The 24,001-nt window shown below is 43.8% G+C and overlaps 1 long non-coding RNA gene across 21 annotated transcripts in view; it reads right to left on the reverse strand.

Moving 5' to 3' along the window:
• The window catches only part of LOC119972591, a 57,896-nt gene that overhangs the window by 18,660 nt on the left and 15,235 nt on the right, over window positions 1-24,001 (reverse strand). For 2 of the 21 annotated variants that reach the window (XR_005462103.1, XR_005462094.1), the window contains 16 exons: window positions 21,935-22,016; window positions 19,957-20,038; window positions 17,269-17,350; window positions 16,153-16,234; window positions 15,160-15,241; window positions 14,167-14,248; window positions 13,067-13,148; window positions 12,070-12,151; window positions 8,456-8,537; window positions 7,353-7,434; window positions 6,548-6,629; window positions 5,448-5,529; window positions 4,334-4,415; window positions 3,529-3,610; window positions 2,429-2,510; window positions 1,432-1,513 (listed from right to left, as the gene is read on the reverse strand). This is a non-coding gene — a long non-coding RNA (uncharacterized LOC119972591). Of the gene's footprint in view, window positions 1-1,431; window positions 1,514-2,428; window positions 2,511-3,528; window positions 3,611-4,333; window positions 4,416-5,447; window positions 5,530-6,547; window positions 6,630-7,352; window positions 7,435-8,455; window positions 8,538-12,069; window positions 12,152-13,066; window positions 13,149-14,166; window positions 14,249-15,159; window positions 15,242-16,152; window positions 16,235-17,268; window positions 17,351-19,956; window positions 20,039-21,934; window positions 22,017-23,031; window positions 23,114-24,001 lie in introns of all 21 variants that reach the window. The other 19 variants (XR_005462101.1, XR_005462092.1, XR_005462098.1 and 16 more) reach the window with 17 other exon arrangements.

Raw genomic sequence — 24,001 nt, forward strand, 5'->3', positions numbered from 1 at the left:
CGGCCGGCTGATTGTTTCAGTGAGAGAGCAGCTTCCCTCTCCGGATCAAAGTGAGCCGGCCGCTGAAATTGACACTGCCGGCTGATTGGAGGGAGAGAGCAGCCGGCAGTGTCAATTTCAGCGGCCGGCTCACTTTGATCCGGAGAGGGAAGCTGCTCTCTCACTGAAACAATCAGCCGGCCGCTGAAGTTGACACTGCCAGCTGCTCTCTCCCTCCAATCAGCCGGCAGTGTCAATTTCAGCGGCAGGCTCACTTTGATCCGGAGAGGGAAGCTGCTCTCTCACTGAAACAATCAGCCGGCAGCTGAAGTTGACACTGCCGGCTGCTCCCTCCCTCCAATCAGAAACATTAAAACTTACAAGTTGGATTGGAGGGAGAGAGCAGCCGGCAGTGTCAATTTCAGCGGCCGGCTGATTGTTTCAGTGAGAGAGCAGCTTCCCTCTCCGGATCAAAGTGAGCCGGCCGCTGATATTGACACTGCCGGCTGTTCTCTCCCTCCAATCAGCCGGCAGTGTCAATTTCAGCCGCAGGCTCACTTTGAACCGGAGAGGGAAGCTGACAGTTGGGGTCCATAAGCCCCCCCGCGTATATCACGAACCGCGGTATTGCGGTATAACGGGGGGACTACTGTAGAACCCAAAGTGGGCATCAGGAAACAGGTTATTGCTGTCTAAGTAACACTTGAGAGTACTGTTGACAATGCCGTACATTAATTGGCTGACAGATCAAAGCTACACACTCAGCAATTAATGTCAAAAGCAGTTTGGGACATCTCAAACAGGGTGGCACAGTGGTTAGCACTGCTGCCTCACAGCGCCAGGGGCCCAGCTTTGATTCTGACCTTGAGTAACTGTCTGTGTGGAGTTTGCACATTCTCCCAGCGCCTGTGTGGGTTTCCCCCGGGTGCTCCTGTTTCCATCCGCCATCCAAAGATGTGCGGGTTAGGTGGATTGGTCACGCCAAAATTGCCCTGTAGTGACCAACGGTTAGGTGGGGTTGCTAGGTTACGGGGATCGGGTGGAGGTGTGGACAGACGTAGGGTGCTCCTTCAGAGGCAGGTGTAGTCTCGATGGGCCGAACGACCACCTTCTGCACTGTAAACTCTATATCATACAATAAATTCAATGATTGCTTTTACAGATGAGTGGGTACTTTCACATTGAATTCAATATTCATTTTAGACAGTAACCTAAATGCTCATAACATATTAATTTGAAAATAAAATGCTGCAGAATATCAACTCATTTGACCAAAACATTTGAAATTTTAGTACAAATAAATACATTTTTATTCTGCTGGAAACTCAGAACAAGTAGATATCCACATGATTTTTATATCAGATGGGTAAACGGCAACGGTAATCTTCATTGTTCCAGTTCTAAATGAATAAAGCCGCAAAGATATTTGAACAAATCATGAATCACATTTACCTTTGTCGTAATCACGGCAGAATCATTCTGAGACCAAGGCTTCCTTCACACAGCTATCACAATATGTAGGCACGGCCATCACCTGAAATCATATTATTCAAAAATAATAATCAATATGCAAACACCTTATAAACTATTAATTCATCCAACATATGTCAATTCCAACAGGCAGCTGGAACTTTTAAAAATCTTTTTCCTAGGGTTGATTCCGCCCTCAGTTAACTGTCTGTATGAAGTCTGCACGTTCTCCCACTGTCTGCATGAGTTTGCCCCGGGTGCTCCTGTTTCCTACCACCGTCCAGAGATGTGGAATGTAGGTGGATTGGCCACGCTATATTACCCCAAATTGGAATGGAAGGACGGCACGGTAGCACAGTGGTTGGCACTATTGCTTCACAGTGCCAGGGACCCGGGTTCGATTCCTGACTTAGGTCACTGTCTGTACGGAGTCTGCACATTCTCCCAGTGTCTGTGCGGGTTTCCTCCGAGTGCTCCGGTTTCCTCCCACCGTACAAAGATGTGCGGGTTAGGTGCATTGGTCACTCTAAAATTGCCCTGTCGTGTCCAAAGGTTAGGTGGGGTAGCTGGGTTACGGGGAAAGGGGGGAGAGGTGGACTTAGGTAGGTTGCTCCTTCAGGAGGCCGGTATATGATGGGCCGAGTGCATTGTAAATTCTATATGATTCAATAAATTCAACGATCGCTTTCACAGATGAGTGGGTACTTTTACATTGAAATGAATAACAATTTTAGACAGTAACATAAATGCTAATAACATATTAATTTCCAAATAACACGCTCCAGAATATCAACTCATTTGATGAAAACATTTGAAATTTTAGTACAAATACATTTTTATTCTGCTGGAAACTCAGAACAAGTAGATATCCACATGATATTTATATCAGATGGGTAAACGGCAAAGGTAATCTTCATTGTTCCAGTTCTAAATGAATAAAGTCGCAAAGATATTTGAACAAATCATGAATCACATTTACCTTTGTCGCAATCACGGCAGAATCATTCTGAGACCAAGGCTTCCTTCACACAGCTATCAGAATATGTAGGCACGGTCATCACCTGAAATCATTATATTATTCAAAAATAATAATCAATATGCAAACATCTTATAAACTATTAATGCATCCGCGGGCAGTGTCGATGGGAGAGGAGCGGGCTTGTGCTGTAGGGTTCGATTAAGTATTGATTTTACGTTGATGTTTGCACATTTTTGCATTTTTTGTTTTTTCTGTTGTTTTCTGTAACTGTTTACAATGCCGAAGGCAGCTGAAAATTTAAAAAATATTTTTCCTAGGGTTGATTCCGCCCTCAGTTAACTGTCTGTACAGAGTCTGCACGTTCTTCCAGTGTCTGCGCGAGTTTCTCCCGGGTGCTCCGGTTTCCTACCACCGTCCAAAGATGTGCCGTGTAGGTGGATTGGCCATGGTATATTACCCCAAATAGGAATGTAAGGGCGGCACGGTAGCACAGTGGTTAGCACTATTGCTTCACTGTGCCAGGGACCCGGGTTCAATTCCCGACTTGGGTCACTGGATGTACGGAGTCTGCATGTTTTCCCAGTGTCTGCGTGGGTTTCCTCTGAATGCTCCGGTTTCCTCCCACCGTACAAAGATGTGCGTGTTAGGTGGATCGGTCACGCTAAAATTGCCCTGTAGTGTCCAACGATTAGGTGGGGTTGCTGGGTTACGGGGATAGGGAGGGAGATGTGGACTTAGGTAGGTTGCTCCTTCAGGAGGCCGGTATACGATGGGCCGAGTGCACTGCAAATTCTATATGATTCAATAAATTCAACGATCGCTTTCACAGATGAGTGTGTACTTTTACATTGAATTGAATAACAATTTTAGACAGTAACATAAATGCAAATAACACACTCCAGAATATCAACTCATTTGACCAAAACATTTGAAATTTAAGTACAAATAAATACATTTTTATTCTGCTGGAAACTCAGAACAAGTAGATATCCACATGGTTTTTATATCAGATGGGTAAACGGCAAAGGTAATCTTCATTGTTCCAGTTCTAAATGAATAAAGTCGCAAAGATATCTGAACAAATCATGAATCACATTTACCTTTGTCATAATCACTGAAGAATCATTCTAAGACCGAGCCTTCCTTCACACAGCTATCAGAATATGTAGGCACGGTCACCACCTGGAATCATTAAATTGTTTCAAAATAATAATGAATATGCAAACATCTTATAAACTATTAATGCATCCAACATATGTCAATTACAACAGGCAGCTGAAAATTTTAAAAATCTTTTTCCTAGGGTCGATACCGCCCTCAGTTAACTGTCTGTGTGGAGTTTGCACATTCTCCCAGCGCCTGTGTGGGTTACCCCCGGGTGCTCCGGTTTCCTTCCGCCATCCAAAGATGTGCATGTGAGGTGGATTGGTCACGCCAAAATTGCCCTGTAGTGACCAACGGTTAGGTGGGGTTGCTAAGTTACAGGGATCGGGTGGAGGTGTGGACAGACATAGAGTGCTCTTTCAGAGGCAGGTGTAGTCTCGATGGGCCGAATGGCCACCTTCTGCACTGTAAACTCTATATGATACAATAAATTCAATGATTGCCTTTACAGATGAGTGGGTACTTTCACATTGAATTCAATATTCATTTTAGACAGTAACCTAAATGCTCATAACATATTAATTTGAAAATAACATGCTCCAGATTATCAACTCATTTGACCAAAACATTTGAAATTTTAGTACGAATAAATACATTTTTATTCTGCTGGAAACTCAGAACAAGTAGGTAGCCACATGATTTTTATATCAGATGGGTAAACGGCAAAGGTAATCTTCATTGTTCCAGTTCTAAATGAATAAAGCCGCAAAGATATTTGAACAAATCATGAATCACATTTACCTTTGTCGCAATCACGGCAGAATCATTCCAAAACCAAGGCTTCCTTCACACAGCTATCAGAATATGTAGGCACGGTCATCACCTGGAATCATTATATTATTCAAAAATAATAATCAATATGCAAGCATCTTATAAACTATTGATGCATCGGCGGGCAGTGTCGATGGGAGAGGAGCGGGCTTGTGCTGTAGGGTTCGATTGAAGTATGGATTTTACGTTGATGTTTGCACATTTTTGCCTTTTTTGGTTTTTCTGTTGTTATCTGTAACTGTTTACAATGTCGAAGGCAGCTGAAAATGTTAAAAATATTTTTCCTAGGGTTGATTTCGCCCTCAGTTAACTGTCTGTACAGAGTCTGCACGTTCTCCCAGTGTCTGCGCGAGTTCTCCCGGGTGCTCCGGTTTCCTACCACCGTCCAAAGATGTGCAGTGTAGGTGGATTGGCCATGGTATATTACCCCAAATTGGAATGTAAGGGCGGCACGGTAGCACAGTAGTTAGCACTATTGCTTCACAGTGCCAGGGACCCGGGTTCGATTCCTGACTTAGGTCACTGTCTGTACGGAGTCTGCACATTCTCCCAGTGTCTGTGCGGGTTTCCTCCGAGTGCTCCGGTTTCCTCCCACCGTACAAAGATGTGCGGGTTAGGTGCATTGGTCACTCTAAAATTGCCCTGTCGTGTCCAAAGGTTAGGTGGGGTAGCTGGGTTACGGGGAAAGGGGGGAGAGGTGGACTTAGGTAGGTTGCTCCTTCAGGAGGCCGGTATATGATGGGCCGAGTGCATTGTAAATTCTATATGATTCAATAAATTCAACGATCGCTTTCACAGATGAGTGGGTACTTTTACATTGAAATGAATAACAATTTTAGACAGTAACATAAATGCTAATAACATATTAATTTCCAAATAACACGCTCCAGAATATCAACTCATTTGATGAAAACATTTGAAATTTTAGTACAAATACATTTTTATTCTGCTGGAAACTCAGAACAAGTAGATATCCACATGATATTTATATCAGATGGGTAAACGGCAAAGGTAATCTTCATTGTTCCAGTTCTAAATGAATAAAGTCGCAAAGATATTTGAACAAATCATGAATCACATTTACCTTTGTCGCAATCACGGCAGAATCATTCTGAGACCAAGGCTTCCTTCACACAGCTATCAGAATATGTAGGCACGGTCATCACCTGAAATCATTATATTATTCAAAAATAATAATCAATATGCAAACATCTTATAAACTATTAATGCATCCGCGGGCAGTGTCGATGGGAGAGGAGCGGGCTTGTGCTGTAGGGTTCGATTAAGTATTGATTTTACGTTGATGTTTGCACATTTTTGCATTTTTTGTTTTTTCTGTTGTTTTCTGTAACTGTTTACAATGCCGAAGGCAGCTGAAAATTTAAAAAATATTTTTCCTAGGGTTGATTCCGCCCTCAGTTAACTGTCTGTACAGAGTCTGCACGTTCTTCCAGTGTCTGCGCGAGTTTCTCCCGGGTGCTCCGGTTTCCTACCACCGTCCAAAGATGTGCCGTGTAGGTGGATTGGCCATGGTATATTACCCCAAATAGGAATGTAAGGGCGGCACGGTAGCACAGTGGTTAGCACTATTGCTTCACTGTGCCAGGGACCCGGGTTCAATTCCCGACTTGGGTCACTGGATGTACGGAGTCTGCATGTTTTCCCAGTGTCTGCGTGGGTTTCCTCTGAATGCTCCGGTTTCCTCCCACCGTACAAAGATGTGCGTGTTAGGTGGATCGGTCACGCTAAAATTGCCCTGTAGTGTCCAACGATTAGGTGGGGTTGCTGGGTTACGGGGATAGGGAGGGAGATGTGGACTTAGGTAGGTTGCTCCTTCAGGAGGCCGGTATACGATGGGCCGAGTGCACTGCAAATTCTATATGATTCAATAAATTCAACGATCGCTTTCACAGATGAGTGTGTACTTTTACATTGAATTGAATAACAATTTTAGACAGTAACATAAATGCAAATAACACACTCCAGAATATCAACTCATTTGACCAAAACATTTGAAATTTAAGTACAAATAAATACATTTTTATTCTGCTGGAAACTCAGAACAAGTAGATATCCACATGGTTTTTATATCAGATGGGTAAACGGCAAAGGTAATCTTCATTGTTCCAGTTCTAAATGAATAAAGTCGCAAAGATATCTGAACAAATCATGAATCACATTTACCTTTGTCATAATCACTGAAGAATCATTCTAAGACCGAGCCTTCCTTCACACAGCTATCAGAATATGTAGGCACGGTCACCACCTGGAATCATTAAATTGTTTCAAAATAATAATGAATATGCAAACATCTTATAAACTATTAATGCATCCAACATATGTCAATTACAACAGGCAGCTGAAAATTTTAAAAATCTTTTTCCTAGGGTCGATACCGCCCTCAGTTAACTGTCTGTGTGGAGTTTGCACATTCTCCCAGCGCCTGTGTGGGTTACCCCCGGGTGCTCCGGTTTCCTTCCGCCATCCAAAGATGTGCATGTGAGGTGGATTGGTCACGCCAAAATTGCCCTGTAGTGACCAACGGTTAGGTGGGGTTGCTAAGTTACAGGGATCGGGTGGAGGTGTGGACAGACATAGAGTGCTCTTTCAGAGGCAGGTGTAGTCTCGATGGGCCGAATGGCCACCTTCTGCACTGTAAACTCTATATGATACAATAAATTCAATGATTGCCTTTACAGATGAGTGGGTACTTTCACATTGAATTCAATATTCATTTTAGACAGTAACCTAAATGCTCATAACATATTAATTTGAAAATAACATGCTCCAGATTATCAACTCATTTGACCAAAACATTTGAAATTTTAGTACGAATAAATACATTTTTATTCTGCTGGAAACTCAGAACAAGTAGGTATCCACATGATTTTTATATCAGATGGGTAAACGGCAAAGGTAATCTTCATTGTTCCAGTTCTAAATGAATAAAGCCGCAAAGATATTTGAACAAATCATGAATCACATTTACCTTTGTCGCAATCACGGCAGAATCATTCCAAAACCAAGGCTTCCTTCACACAGCTATCAGAATATGTAGGCACGGTCATCACCTGGAATCATTATATTATTCAAAAATAATAATCAATATGCAAGCATCTTATAAACTATTGATGCATCGGCGGGCAGTGTCGATGGGAGAGGAGCGGGCTTGTGCTGTAGGGTTCGATTGAAGTATGGATTTTACGTTGATGTTTGCACATTTTTGCCTTTTTTGGTTTTTCTGTTGTTATCTGTAACTGTTTACAATGTCGAAGGCAGCTGAAAATGTTAAAAATATTTTTCCTAGGGTTGATTTCGCCCTCAGTTAACTGTCTGTACAGAGTCTGCACGTTCTCCCAGTGTCTGCGCGAGTTCTCCCGGGTGCTCCGGTTTCCTACCACCGTCCAAAGATGTGCAGTGTAGGTGGATTGGCCATGGTATATTACCCCAAATTGGAATGTAAGGGCGGCACGGTAGCACAGTAGTTAGCACTATTGCTTCACAGTGCCAGGGACCCGGGTTCGATTCCCGACTTGGGTCACTGGATGTATGGAGTCTGCATGTTTTCCCAGTGTCTGCGTGGGTTTCCTCTGAGTGCTCCGGTTTCCTCCCAACGTACAAAGATGTGCGTGTTAGGTGGATCGGTCACGCTAAAATTGCCCTGTAGTGTCCAACGGTTAGGTGGGGTTGCTGGGTTACGGGGATAGGGAGGGAGATGTAGACTTAGGTAGGTTGCTCCTTCAGGAGGCCGGTATACGATGGGCCGAGTGCACTGCAAATTCTATATGATTCAATAAATTCAACGATCGCTTTCACAGATGAGTGGGTACTTTTACATTGAATTGAATTGAATAACAATTTTAGACAGTAACATAAATGCAAATAACACACTCCAGAATATCAACTCATTTGATCAAAACATTTGAAATTTTAGGACAAATAAATACATTTTTATCCTGCTGGAAACACAGAACAAGTAGATATCCACATGGTTTTTATATCAGATGGGTAAACGACAAAGGTAATCTTCATTTTTCCAGCTATAAATGTATAAGTCGCAAAGATATTTGTACAAATCATCGTCACATTTACCTTTGTTGGAATCACGGCAGAATCATTCTTAGACCAAGGCTTCCTCCACACAGCTATCAGAATATGTAGGCACGGTCATCACCTGGAATCATTATATTATTCAAAAATAATAATGAATATGCAAACATCTTATAAACTATTAATGCATCCAACATATGTCAATGAGATGTGCGGGTTAGGTGAATTGGCCATGCTAAATTGCCCTTAGTGTCCAAAAAGGTTAAGTGGGGTTACTGGGTTACAGTGATCGGGTGGATACATGGGCCTGGGTAGGGTCCTCTTTCCAAGGACCGGTGCAGATACGATGGGCCGAATGGCCTCCTTCTGCACTGTAGATTCTATGAATTACAAGAGGCAGCTGAAAAAAACATTAATCTTTTTCCTTGGGTTCACTACGTTTCAGCAATCATTTTTAAATCATCTTTGATTAGGTGCGAGGTCACTAGTAAGGCCAGAATCATAGATTATCATAGAATTTACAGTGCAGGAGGCCATTCGGCCCATCGTGTCTGCACCGGCTCTTGGAAAGAGCACTCTACCCAAGGTCAACACCTCCACCCTATCCCCATAATCCCACCCAACACTAAGGGCAATTTTGGACACTAAGGACAATTTATCATGGCCAATCCACCTAACCTGCGCACCCGGAGGAAACCCACTCACACACGGGATGTGCAGACGCCACACACACAGTGACCCAAGCCCAATTCGAACCTGGGACCCTGGAGCTGTGAAGCAATTGTGCTGTCCACAATGCTACCGTTCTGCCTATGTATTCCCTATCCCTCAAGAAAGTGAGGGTGAGCTGCCATCTTGAAGTGCTACAGTCCAATAGATACAAGTACACCTACCATGCTGTTCTGGAAGAATGTTCCAGGTTTTTGAACTGGTAACATAGTTTCACGTCAGGATGGCATTACACGCAAGGGAACTTGTAGATAGTAGTGTTCCTCTGCATCTGCTGCCTTTGTCCTAGGTCCAAGAGGTTACAGGTGCTATTGAAAGGGCTTTGGCAAGCTGTTGTATGCATTGTGCAGATGGCACACAATCGCTGATGTAGGGAGTGAATATTTAGGGTGGCAAATGGGGTGCCAGTCAAGCAGGCTACTTTGTCCTCAATTAACTTCTTGTGTGTTGTTGGGAGTGCACTCAACCAGGCGAGCGCAGAGTACTCCATTAAACTATTGACTTGTGGCTTACAGGTGGTAAACAGGCTTACAGGAGTCAGTGGATGGGCTACTTCTTATCTGCTCTTGTAGCCACAGTATTTATATAGCTAGTCCAATGGAGTTTCTGGTCCATAGTAACCTCCCAGGACATTGATAGTGGGGGATTCAGCAATGGTAATGCCATTGATGGTCAAGAGGAAATGGCTAGATTCTCTCGTGCGGGAGATGATTATTGCCTGGCACGTGGGGCACAAATGTTACTTGCAACTTCTCAGCCCAAGCCTGAATGCTGTCCAGGTCTTGCTGCACATGGACAAGGACCGCTTCACTATTGGGATGTTATGAATGGTACTGAACACTGTGCAATCAGTAGCGGACATCCCCGCTTCTGATGTTATGTCGGAAGATCACTGATGAAGGAGCTGAAAATGTTTGGGTATAGGAAACTACTGATGAGGAACTGCAACACTAACATCCTGGGACTGAGATGATTGGCATCCAACAACCACAACCATCTTTCTTTGTGCCAAGGATGGCTCCAAACAGTGAAGACTTTTCCCCTATTCCCATTCGCTTCCGTTTTGCTCGGGGTCCTTGGTGTCACACTTAATTAAATGCTGCCTTGACAGTCACTCTCACCTCCCTGCCTAATTCAGCTTTTAGTGTCCATATTTGGACAATGGAAAGGAGCCAAGTTGCCCTGATACAGTAGTCCCCCTTTATAACGCGGGTGTTGGGGTCCAAGACAGCCACCCGCGTTGCATCCGAGCCGCGGATATCCACGATGGGGGTTTTAAATTTATTTAAAAATCTATGCATGCGCTTCCCATTGTGAGTCCAAGGGGGGCGGGGGGAGAGGTCAGACCCCCGTAGACTCACAATGGGAAGCCATGCATAGATTTTTAAATAAATTTAAAACCCCCATCGTGGATCTAATTAAAACAAGCACTGCTGCATTTTTAACAACTTAAAAGTTGGATTGGAGGGAGAGAGCAGCCGGCAGTGTCAATTTCAGCGGCCGGCTGATTGTTTCAGTGAGAGAGCAGCTTCCCTCTCCGGATCAAAGTGAGCCGGCCGCTGAAATTGACACTGCCGGCTGATTGGAGGGAGAGAGCAGCCGGCAGTGTCAATTTCAGCGGCCGGCTCACTTTGATCCGGAGAGGGAAGCTGCTCTCTCACTGAAACAATCAGCCGGCCGCTGAAGTTGACACTGCCAGCTGCTCTCTCCCTCCAATCAGCCGGCAGTGTCAATTTCAGCGGCAGGCTCACTTTGATCCGGAGAGGGAAGCTGCTCTCTCACTGAAACAATCAGCCGGCAGCTGAAGTTGACACTGCCGGCTGCTCCCTCCCTCCAATCAGAAACATTAAAACTTACAAGTTGGATTGGAGGGAGAGAGCAGCCGGCAGTGTCAATTTCAGCGGCCGGCTGATTGTTTCAGTGAGAGAGCAGCTTCCCTCTCCGGATCAAAGTGAGCCGGCCGCTGATATTGACACTGCCGGCTGTTCTCTCCCTCCAATCAGCCGGCAGTGTCAATTTCAGCCGCAGGCTCACTTTGAACCGGAGAGGGAAGCTGACAGTTGGGGTCCATAAGCCCCCCCGCGTATATCACGAACCGCGGTATTGCGGTATAACGGGGGACTACTGTAGAACCCAAAGTGGGCATCAGGAAACAGGTTATTGCTGTCTAAGTAACACTTGAGAGTACTGTTGACAATGCCGTACATTAATTGGCTGACAGATCAAAGCTACACACTCAGCAATTAATGTCAAAAGCAGTTTGGGACATCTCAAACAGGGTGGCACAGTGGTTAGCACTGCTGCCTCACAGCGCCAGGGGCCCAGCTTTGATTCTGACCTTGAGTAACTGTCTGTGTGGAGTTTGCACATTCTCCCAGCGCCTGTGTGGGTTTCCCCCGGGTGCTCCTGTTTCCATCCGCCATCCAAAGATGTGCGGGTTAGGTGGATTGGTCACGCCAAAATTGCCCTGTAGTGACCAACGGTTAGGTGGGGTTGCTAGGTTACGGGGATCGGGTGGAGGTGTGGACAGACGTAGGGTGCTCCTTCAGAGGCAGGTGTAGTCTCGATGGGCCGAACGACCACCTTCTGCACTGTAAACTCTATATCATACAATAAATTCAATGATTGCTTTTACAGATGAGTGGGTACTTTCACATTGAATTCAATATTCATTTTAGACAGTAACCTAAATGCTCATAACATATTAATTTGAAAATAAAATGCTGCAGAATATCAACTCATTTGACCAAAACATTTGAAATTTTAGTACAAATAAATACATTTTTATTCTGCTGGAAACTCAGAACAAGTAGATATCCACATGATTTTTATATCAGATGGGTAAACGGCAACGGTAATCTTCATTGTTCCAGTTCTAAATGAATAAAGCCGCAAAGATATTTGAACAAATCATGAATCACATTTACCTTTGTCGTAATCACGGCAGAATCATTCTGAGACCAAGGCTTCCTTCACACAGCTATCACAATATGTAGGCACGGTCATCACCTGAAATCATATTATTCAAAAATAATAATCAATATGCAAACACCTTATAAACTATTAATTCATCCAACATATGTCAATTACAACAGGCAGCTGGAACTTTTAAAAATCTTTTTCCTAGGGTTGATTCCGCCCTCAGTTAACTGTCTGTATGAAGTCTGCACGTTCTCCCACTGTCTGCATGAGTTTGCCCCGGGTGCTCCTGTTTCCTACCACCGTCCAGAGATGTGGAATGTAGGTGGATTGGCCACGCTATATTACCCCAAATTGGAATGGAAGGACGGCACGGTAGCACAGTGGTTGGCACTATTGCTTCACAGTGCCAGGGACCCGGGTTCGATTCCTGACTTAGGTCACTGTCTGTACGGAGTCTGCACATTCTCCCAGTGTCTGTGCGGGTTTCCTCCGAGTGCTCCGGTTTCCTCCCACCGTACAAAGATGTGCGGGTTAGGTGCATTGGTCACTCTAAAATTGCCCTGTCGTGTCCAAAGGTTAGGTGGGGTAGCTGGGTTACGGGGAAAGGGGGGAGAGGTGGACTTAGGTAGGTTGCTCCTTCAGGAGGCCGGTATATGATGGGCCGAGTGCATTGTAAATTCTATATGATTCAATAAATTCAACGATCGCTTTCACAGATGAGTGGGTACTTTTACATTGAAATGAATAACAATTTTAGACAGTAACATAAATGCTAATAACATATTAATTTCCAAATAACACGCTCCAGAATATCAACTCATTTGATGAAAACATTTGAAATTTTAGTACAAATACATTTTTATTCTGCTGGAAACTCAGAACAAGTAGATATCCACATGATATTTATATCAGATGGGTAAACGGCAAAGGTAATCTTCATTGTTCCAGTTCTAAATGAATAAAGTCGCAAAGATATTTGAACAAATCATGAATCACATTTACCTTTGTCGCAATCACGGCAGAATCATTCTGAGACCAAGGCTTCCTTCACACAGCTATCAGAATATGTAGGCACGGTCATCACCTGAAATCATTATATTATTCAAAAATAATAATCAATATGCAAACATCTTATAAACTATTAATGCATCCGCGGGCAGTGTCGATGGGAGAGGAGCGGGCTTGTGCTGTAGGGTTCGATTAAGTATTGATTTTACGTTGATGTTTGCACATTTTTGCATTTTTTGTTTTTTCTGTTGTTTTCTGTAACTGTTTACAATGCCGAAGGCAGCTGAAAATTTAAAAAATATTTTTCCTAGGGTTGATTCCGCCCTCAGTTAACTGTCTGTACAGAGTCTGCACGTTCTTCCAGTGTCTGCGCGAGTTTCTCCCGGGTGCTCCGGTTTCCTACCACCGTCCAAAGATGTGCCGTGTAGGTGGATTGGCCATGGTATATTACCCCAAATAGGAATGTAAGGGCGGCACGGTAGCACAGTGGTTAGCACTATTGCTTCACTGTGCCAGGGACCCGGGTTCAATTCCCGACTTGGGTCACTGGATGTACGGAGTCTGCATGTTTTCCCAGTGTCTGCGTGGGTTTCCTCTGAATGCTCCGGTTTCCTCCCACCGTACAAAGATGTGCGTGTTAGGTGGATCGGTCACGCTAAAATTGCCCTGTAGTGTCCAACGATTAGGTGGGGTTGCTGGGTTACGGGGATAGGGAGGGAGATGTGGACTTAGGTAGGTTGCTCCTTCAGGAGGCCGGTATACGATGGGCCGAGTGCACTGCAAATTCTATATGATTCAATAAATTCAACGATCGCTTTCACAGATGAGTGTGTACTTTTACATTGAATTGAATAACAATTTTAGACAGTAACATAAATGCAAATAACACACTCCAGAATATCAACTCATTTGACCAAAACATTTGAAATTTAAGTACAAATAAATACATTTTTATTCTGCTGGAAACTCAGAACAAGTAGATATCCACATGGTTTTTATATCAGATGGGTAAACGGCAAAGGTAATCTTCATTGTTCCAGTTCTAAATGAATAAAGTCGCAAAGATATCTGAACAAATCATGAATCACATTTACCTTTGTCGCAATCACGGCAGAATCATTCTGAGACCAAGGCTTCCTTCACACAGCTATCAGAATATGTAGGCACGGTCATCACCTGGAATCATTATATTATTCAAAAATAATAATCAATATGCAAACTACTTATAAACTATTAATGCATCCAACATATGTAGATTACAACAGGCAGCTGGAAATTTTAAAAATCTTTTTCCTAGGGTTGATTCCGCCCTCAGGAAACTGTACGAAGCCTGCACGTTCTCCCACTGTCTGCGCGAGTTTCCCCCGGGTGCTCCGGTTTCCGACCCCCGTCCAGTGATGTGGAATGTAGGTGGATTGGCCACGCTATATTACCCCAGATTGGAATGGAAGGACGGCACGGTAGCACAGTGGTTAGCACTATTGCTTCAGTGCCAGGTACCCGGGTTCGATTCCCGACTTAGGTCACTGTCTGTACGGAGTCTGCACGTTCTCCCAGTGTCTGTGCGGGTTCCTCCGAGTGCTCCGGTTTCCTCCCACCGTACAAAGATGTGCGGGTTAGGTGCATTGGTCACGCTAAAAGTGCCCTGTAATGTCCAATGGTTAGGTGGGGTAGCTGGGTTACGGGGAAAGGGGGGAGAGGTGGACTTAGGTAGGTTGCTCCTTCAGGAGGCCGGTATATGATGGGCCGAGTGCATTGTAAATTCTATATGATTCAATAAATTCAACGATCGCTTTCACAGATGAGTGGGTACTTTTACATTGAAATGAATAACAATTTTAGACAGTAACATAAATGCTAATAACATATTAATTTCCAAATAACACGCTCCAGAATATCAACTCATTTGATGAAAACATTTGAAATTTTAGTACAAATACATTTTTATTCTGCTGGAAACTCAGAACAAGTAGATATCCACATGGTTTTTATATCAGATGGGTAAACGGCAAAGGTAATCTTCATTGTTCCAGTTCTAAATGAATAAAGTCGCAAAGATATCTGAACAAATCATGAATCACATTTACCTTTGTCGCAATCACGGCAGAATCATTCTGAGACCAAGGCTTCCTTCACACAGCTATCAGAATATGTAGGCACGGTCATCACCTGGAATCATTATATTATTCAAAAATAATAATCAATATGCAAACTACTTATAAACTATTAATGCATCCAACATATGTAGATTACAACAGGCAGCTGGAAATTTTAAAAATCTTTTTCCTAGGGTTGATTCCGCCCTCAGGAAACTGTACGAAGCCTGCACGTTCTCCCACTGTCTGCGCGAGTTTCCCCCGGGTGCTCCGGTTTCCGACCCCCGTCCAGTGATGTGGAATGTAGGTGGATTGGCCACGCTATATTACCCCAGATTGGAATGGAAGGACGGCACGGTAGCACAGTGGTTAGCACTATTGCTTCAGTGCCAGGTACCCGGGTTCGATTCCCGACTTAGGTCACTGTCTGTACGGAGTCTGCACGTTCTCCCAGTGTCTGTGCGGGTTCCTCCGAGTGCTCCGGTTTCCTCCCACCGTACAAAGATGTGCGGGTTAGGTGCATTGGTCACGCTAAAAGTGCCCTGTAATGTCCAATGGTTAGGTGGGGTAGCTGGGTTACGGGGAAAGGGGGGAGAGGTGGACTTAGGTAGGTTGCTCCTTCAGGAGGCCGGTATATGATGGGCCGAGTGCATTGTAAATTCTATATGATTCAATAAATTCAACGATCGCTTTCACAGATGAGTGGGTACTTTTACATTGAAATGAATAACAATTTTAGACAGTAACATAAATGCTAATAACATATTAATTTCCAAATAACACGCTCCAGAATATCAACTCATTTGATGAAAACATTTGAAATTTTAGTACAAATACATTTTTATTCTGCTGGAAACTCAGAACAAGTAGATATCCACATGATATTTATATCAGATGGGTAAACGGCAAAGGTAATCTTCATTGTTCCAGTTCTAAATGAATAAAGTCGCAAAGATATTTGAACAAATCATGAATCACATTTACCTTTGTCGCAATCACGGCAGAATCATTCTGAGACCAAGGCTTCCTTCACACAGCTATCAGAATATGTAGGCACGGTCATCACCTGAAATCATTATATTATTCAAAAATAATAATCAATATGCAAACATCTTATAAACTATTAATGCATCCGCGGGCAGTGTCGATGGGAGAGGAGCGGGCTTGTGCTGTAGGGTTCGATTGAAGTATTGATTTTACGTTGATGTTTGCACATTTTTGCATTTTTTGTTTTTTCTGTTGTTTTCTGTAACTGTTTACAATGCCGAAGGCAGCTGAAAATTTAAAAAATATTTTTCCTAGGGTTGATTCCGCCCTCAGTTAACTGTCTGTACAGAGTCTGCACGTTCTTCCAGTGTCTGCGCGAGTTTCTCCCGGGTGCTCCGGTTTCCTACCCCCGTCCAGTGATGTGGAATGTAGGTGGATTGGCCACGCTATATTACCCCAGATTAGAATGGAAGGACGGCACGGTAGCACAGTGGTTAGCACTATTGCTTCAGTGCCAGGTACCCGGGTTCGATTCCCGACTTAGGTCACTGTCTGTACGGAGTCTGCACGTTCTCCCAGTGTCTGTGCGGGTTCCTCTGAGTGCTCCGGTTTCCTCCCACCGTACAAAGATGTGCGGGTTAGGTGCATTGGTCACGCTAAAATTGCCCTGTAGTGTCTAATGGTTAGGTGGGGTTGCTGGCTTACAGGGATAGGGAGGGAGATGTGGACTTAGGTAGTTTGCTCCTTCAGGAGGCCGGTATATGATGGGCCGAGTGCACTGCAAATTCTATATGATTCAATAAATTCAATGATCGCTTTCACAGATGAGTGGGTACTTTTACATTGAATTGAATAACAATTTTAGACAGTAACATAAATGCTAATAACATATTAATTTCAAAATAACACGTTCCAGAATATCAACTCATTTGATCAAAACATTTGAAATTTTAGGACAAATAAATACATTTTTATCCTGCTGGAAACTCAGAACAAGTAGATATCCACATGATTTTTATATCAGATGGCAAAACGTCAAAGGTAATCTTCATTTTTCCAGCTATAAATGTATAAGTCGCAAAGATATTTGTACAAATCATCAATCACATTTACCTTTGTCGGAATCACGGCAGAATCATTCTAAGACCGAGCCTTCCTTCACACAGCTATCAGAATATGTAGGCACGGTCATCACCTGGAATCATTATATTATTCAAAAATAATAATGAATATGCAAACATCTTATAAACTATTAATGCATCCAACATATGTCAATGAGATGTGCGGGTTAGGTGGATTGGCCATACTAAATTGCCCTTAGTGTCCAAAAAGGGTAAGTGGGGTTACTGGGTTACAGTGATCGGGTGGAGACATGGGCCTGCTTTCCAAGGACGTGTGCAGATACGATGGGCCGAATGGTCTCCGTCTGCACTGTAGATTCTCTGAATTACAACAGGCAGCTGAAAAAAACATTAATCTTTTTCCTAGGGTTCACTACATTTCAGCAATCATTTTAAAATCATCTTTGATTAGATCAGAGGTCACTGGTATGGCCAGAATCAGAGATTATCATAGAATTTACAGTGCAGAAGGAGGCCATTCGGCCCATCGTGTCTGCACCAGCTCTTGGAAAGAGCACCCTACCCAGGGTCAACACCTCCACCCTATCCCCATAACCCAGTAGCCCCACCCAACAAGAAGGGCAATTTTGGACACTAAGGGCAGTTTATCATGGCCAATCCACCTAACCTGTCCATCTTTGGACTGTGGGAGGAAGCCGGAGCACCCGGAGGAAACCCACGCACATACGGGGAGGATGTGCAGACTCCGCACAGACAGTGACCCAAGCCCGACTCGAACCTGGGACCCTGGAGCTGTGAAGCAATTGTGCTGTCCACAATGCTACCGTTCTGCCCATGTATTGCCAATCCCTCGAGAAAGTGAGGGTGAGCTGCCATCGTGAAGTGCTACAGTTCAATGGATACAAGTACACCTACCATGCTGTTCTGGAAGGATGTTCCATGTTTTTGATCTGGTAACATAGTTTCAAGTCAGGATGGCATTACACGCAAGGGAACTTGTAGATAGTAGTGTTCCTCTGCATCTGCTGCCTTTGTCGTAGGTCCCAGAGGTTACAGGTGCTATTGAAAGGGCTTTGGCAAGCTGTTGTATGCATTGTGCAGATGGCACACAATCGCTAATGTAGGGAGTGAACATTAAGTGTGGGAAATGGGGTGCCAATCAAGCAGCTGCTTTTTCCTCAATTAACTTCTTGTGTTGTTGGGAGAGCACTCAACCAGGCGCGTGGAGAGTACTCCATTAAACTATTGACTTGTGGCTTACAGGTGGTAAACAGGCTTACAGGAGTCAGTGGATGGGCTACTTCTTATCTGCTCTTGTAGCCACAGTATTTATGTAGCTAGTCCAATGGAGTTTCTGGTCCATAGTAACCTCCCAGGACATTGATGGTGGGGGATTCAGCGATGGTAATGCCATTGATGGTCAAGAGGAAATGGCTAGATTCTCGTGCGGGAGATGATTATTGCCTGGCACGTGGGGCACAAATGTTATTTGCAACTTCTCAGCCCAAGCCTGAATGCTGTCCATGGACAAGGACCGCTTCACTATTGGAATGTTATGAATGGTACTGAACACTGTGCAATCAGTAGCAGACATCCCCACTTCTGATGTTATGAAGGAACGAACATCACTGATGAAGGAGCTGAAAATGTTTGAGTATAGGACACTACTCATGAGGAACTGCAACACTAATATCCTGGGACTGAGATGATTGGCATCCAACAACCACAACCATCTTTCTTTGTGCCAAGGATGGCTCCAAAGAGTGAAGACTTTTCCCCTATTCCCATTCGCTCACATTTTGCTCGGGGTCCTTGGTGTCACACTTAATTAAATGCTGCCTTGACAGTCCCTCTCACCTCCGTGCTTAATTCAGCTTTTTTGTCCATGTTTGGACCATGGAAAGGAGCCAGGTTGCCCGGATAGAACCCAAACTGGGCATCAGAAAGCAGGTTATTGCTGTCTAAGTAACACTTGAGAGTACTGTTGATGGTGCCGTAAATTAATTGGCTGACAGATCAAAGCTACACACTCAGTAATTAATGTCAAAAGCAGTTTGGGACATCTCAAACAGGGTGGCACAGTGGTTAGCACTGCTGCCGCACAACGCCAGGGGCCCAGGTTTGTTTCGAACCTCGAGTAACTGCCTGTATAAAGTTTGCACATTTTCCCAGCGCCTGTGTGGGTTTCCTCCGGGTGCTCCGGTTTCCTTCCGCCATCCAAAGATGTGCGTGAGGTGGATTGGTCACGCCAAAATTGCCCTGTAGTGACCAACGGTTAGGTGGGGTTGCTAGGTAACGGGGATCGGGTGGATGTGTGGACAGACGTAGAGTGCTCTTTCAGAGACAGGTGCAGTCTCGATGGGCCGAACGGCCACCTTCTGCACTGTAAACTCTATATCATACAATAAATTCAATGATTGCTTTTACAGATGAGTGGGTACTTTCACATTGAATTCAATATTCATTTTAGACAGTAACCTAAATGCTCATAACATATTAATTTGAAAATAAAATGCTGCAGAATATCAACTCATTTGACCAAAACATTTGAAATTTTAGTACAAATAAATACATTTTTATTCTGCTAGAAACTCAGAACAAGTAGATATCCACATGATTTTTATCTCAGATGGGTAAACGGCAAAGGTAATCTTCATTGTTCCAGTTCTAAATGAATAAAGTCGCAAAGATATTTGAACAAATCATGAATCACATTTACCTTTGTCGTAATCACGGCAGAATCATTCTGAGACCAAGGCTTCCTTCACACAGCTATCAGAATATGTAGGCACGGTCATCACCTGGAATCATTATATTATTCAAAAATAATAATCAATATGCAAACATCTTATAAACTATTAATGCATCCAACATATGTCAATTACAACAGGCAGCTGGAAATTTTAAAAACCTTTTTCCTAGGGTTGATTCCACCCTCAGGAAACTGTACGAAGCCTGCACTTTCTCCCACTGTCTGCGCGAGTTTCCCCCGGGTGCTCCGGTTTCCTACCACCGTCCAGAGATGTGGAATGTAGGTGGATTGGCCACGCTATATTACCCCAGATTGGAATGGAAGGACGGCACGGTAGCACAGTGGTTAGCACTATTGCTTCACAGTGCCAGGGACCCGGGTTCGATTCCCAACTTAGGTCACTGTCTGTCCGGAGTCTGCACGTTCTCCCAGTGTCTGTGCGGGTTTCCTTTGAGTGCAGAGTACTCCATTAAACTATTGACTTGTGGCTTACAGGTGGTAAACAGGCTTTCAGGAGTCAGTGGGTGGGCTACTTCTTATCTGCTCTTGTAGCCACAGTAGCTGGTCCAATTAAGTTTCTGGTCCGTAGTAACCTCCCAGGACATTGATAGTGGGGGATTCAGCAATGATAATGCCATTGATGGTCAAGAGGAAATGGCTAGATTCTCTCGTGCGGGAGATGATTATTGCCTGGCACGTGGGGCACAAATGTTACTTGCAACTTCTCAGCCCAAGCCTGAATGCTGTCCAGGTCTTGCTGCACATGGACAAGGACTGCTTCACTATTGGAATGTTATGAATGGTACTGAACACTGTGCAATCAGTAGCAGACATCCCCACTTCTGATGTTATGAAAGAACGAACATCACTGATGAAGGAGCTGAAAATGTTTGGGTATAGGACACTACTGATGAGGAACTGCAACACTAACATCCTGGGACTGAGATGATTGGCATCCAACAACCACAACCATCTTTCTTTGTGCCAAGGATGGCTCCAAACAGCGAAGAAGTTTCCCCTATTCCCATTCGCTTCCGTTTTGCTCGGGGTCCTTTGTGTCACACTTAATTAAATGCTGCCTTGACAGTCACTCTCACCTCCCTGCCTAATTCAGCTTTTAGTGTCCATATCTGGACAATGGAAAGGAGCCAAGTTGTCCTGATAGAACCCAAACTGGGCATCAGGAATCAGGTTATTGCTGTCTAAGTAACACTTGAGAGTACTGTTGACAATGCCGTACATTAATTGGCTGACAGATCAAAGCTACACACTCAGTAATTAATGTCAAAAGCAGTTTGGGGCATCTCAAACAGGGTGGCACAGTGGTTAGCACTGCTGCCTCACAGCGCCAGGGGCCCAGCTTTGATTCTGACCTTGAGTAACTGTCTGTATAAAGTTTGCACATTCTCCCAGCCCCTTTGTGGGCTTCCTCCGGGTGCTCCGGTTTTCTTCCGCCATCCAATGATGTGCGGGTTAGGTGCATTGGTCACGCTAAAATTGCCCTGTAGTGTCCAAAGGTTAGGTGGGGTAGCTGGGTTACGGGGAAAGGGGGGAAGAGGTGGACTTGGGTCGGTTGCTCCTTCAGGAGGCCGGTATATGATGGGCCGAGTGCCCTGTAAATTCTATATGATTCAATAAATTCAACGATCGCTTTCACAGATGAGTGGGTACTTTTACATTTAATTGAGTAACAATTTTAGACAGTAACATAAATGCTAATGACATATTAATTTGCAAATAACACGCTCCAGGATATCAACTCATTTGATCAAAACATTTGAACTTTTAGTACAAATACATTTTTATTCTGCTGGAAACTCAGAACAAGTAGATATCCACATGATATTTATATCAGATGGGTAAACGGCAAAGGTAATCTTCATTGTTCCAGTTCTAAATGAATAAAGTCGCAAAGATATTTGAACAAATCATGAATCACATTTACCTTTGTCGCAATCACGGCAGAATCATTCTGAGACCAAGGCTTCCTTCACACAGCTATCAGAATATGTAGGCACGGTCATCACCTGGAATCATTATATTATTCAAAAATAATAATCAATATGCAAACATCTTATAAACTATTAATGCAGAGGAGCGGGCATGTGCTGTAGGGTTCGATTGAAGTATTGATTTTACGTTGATGTTTGCACATTTTTGCATTTTTTGTTTTTTCTGTTGTTATCTGTAACTGTTTACAATGCCAAAGGCAGCTGAAAATTTAAAAAATATTTTTCCTAGGGTTGATTCCGCCCTCAGTTAAGTGTCTGTACAGAGTCTGCACGTTCTCCCAGTGTCTGCGCGAGTTTCCCCCGGGTGCTCCGGTTTCCTACCACTGTCCAAAGATGTGCAGTGTAGGTGGATTGGCCATGGTATATTACCCCAAATTGGAATGTAAGGGCGGAACGGTAGCACAGTGGTTAGCACTATTGCTTCACAGTGCCAGGGACCCGGGTTCGATTCCCGACTTGGGTCACTGGATGTACGGAGTCTGCACGTTTTCCCAGTGTCTGCGTGGGTTTCCTCTAGGTGCTCCGGTTTCCTCCCAACGTACAAAGATGTGTGTGTTAGGTGGATCGGTCACGCTAAAATTGCCCTGTAGTGTCCAACGATTAGGTGGATTTGCTGGGTTACGGGGATAGGGAGGGAGATGTGGACTTAGGTAGGTTGCTCCTTCAGGAGGCCGGTATACGATGGGCCGAGTGCACTGCAAATTCTATATGATTCAATAAATTCAACGATCGCTTTCACAAATGAGTGGGTACTTTTACATTGAATTGAATAACAATTTTAGACAGTAACATAAATGCTAATAACATATGAATTTGAAAATAACACACTCCAGAATATCAACTCATTTGATCAAAACATTTGAAATTTTAGGACAAATAAATACATTTTTATCCTGCTGGAAACTCAGAACAAGTAGATATCCACATGAGTTTTATATCAGATGGGTAAACGACAAAGGTAATCTTCATTTTTCCAGCTATAAATGTATAAGTTGCAAAGATATTTGTACAAATCATGAATCACATTTACCTTTGTCGGAATTACGGCAGAAGCAATCTAAGACCACGGCTTCCTTCACACAGCTATCAGAATATGTAGGCACATTCATCACCTGGAATCATTATATTATTCAAAAATAATAATGAATATGCAAACATCTTATAAACTATTAATGCATCCAACATATGTCAATGAGATGTGCGGCTTAGGTGAATTGGCCATGCTAAATTGCCCTTAGTGTCCAAAAAGGTTAAGTGGGGTTACTGGGTTACAGTGATCGGGTGGAGAAAAGGGGATTTGGTAGGGTCCTCTTTCCAAGGACGGGTGCAGATACGATGGGCCGAACGGCCTCCTTCTGCACTGCAGATTCTATGAATTACAAGAGGCAGCTGAAAAAAACATTAATCTTTTTCCTTGGGTTCACTACGTTTCAGCAATCATTTTAAAATCTTCTTTGATTAGGTGCGAGGTCACTAGTAAGGCCAGAATCATAGATTATCATAGAATTTACAGTGCAGGTTGCCATTCAGCCCATCGTGTCTGCACTGGCTCTTGGAAAGAGCACTCTACCCAAGGTCAACACCTCTACACTATCCCCACAACCCCACCCAACACTAACGGCAATTTTGGACACTAAGGACAATTTATCATGGCCAATCCACCTAACCTGCGCACCCGGAGGAAACCCACGCACACACGGGATGTGCAGACTCCACACACACAGTGACCCAAGCCCAATTCAAACCTGGGATCCTGGAGCTGTGAAGCAATTGTGCTGTCCACAATGCTACCGTTCTGCCTATGTATTCCCTATCCCTCAAGAAAGTACAGGTGAGCTGCCATTTTGAAGTGCTACAGTCCAAAAGATACAAGTACACCTACCATGCTGTTCTGGAAGAATGTTCCAGGTTTTTGAACTGGTAACATAGTTTCAAGTCAGGATGGCATTACACGCAAGGGAACTTGTAGATAGTAGTGTTCCTCTGCATCTGCTGCCTTT

Source organism: Scyliorhinus canicula, chromosome 10, assembly GCF_902713615.1.
Source record: "Scyliorhinus canicula chromosome 10, sScyCan1.1, whole genome shotgun sequence".
NCBI lineage: Eukaryota > Metazoa > Chordata > Chondrichthyes > Carcharhiniformes > Scyliorhinidae > Scyliorhinus > Scyliorhinus canicula.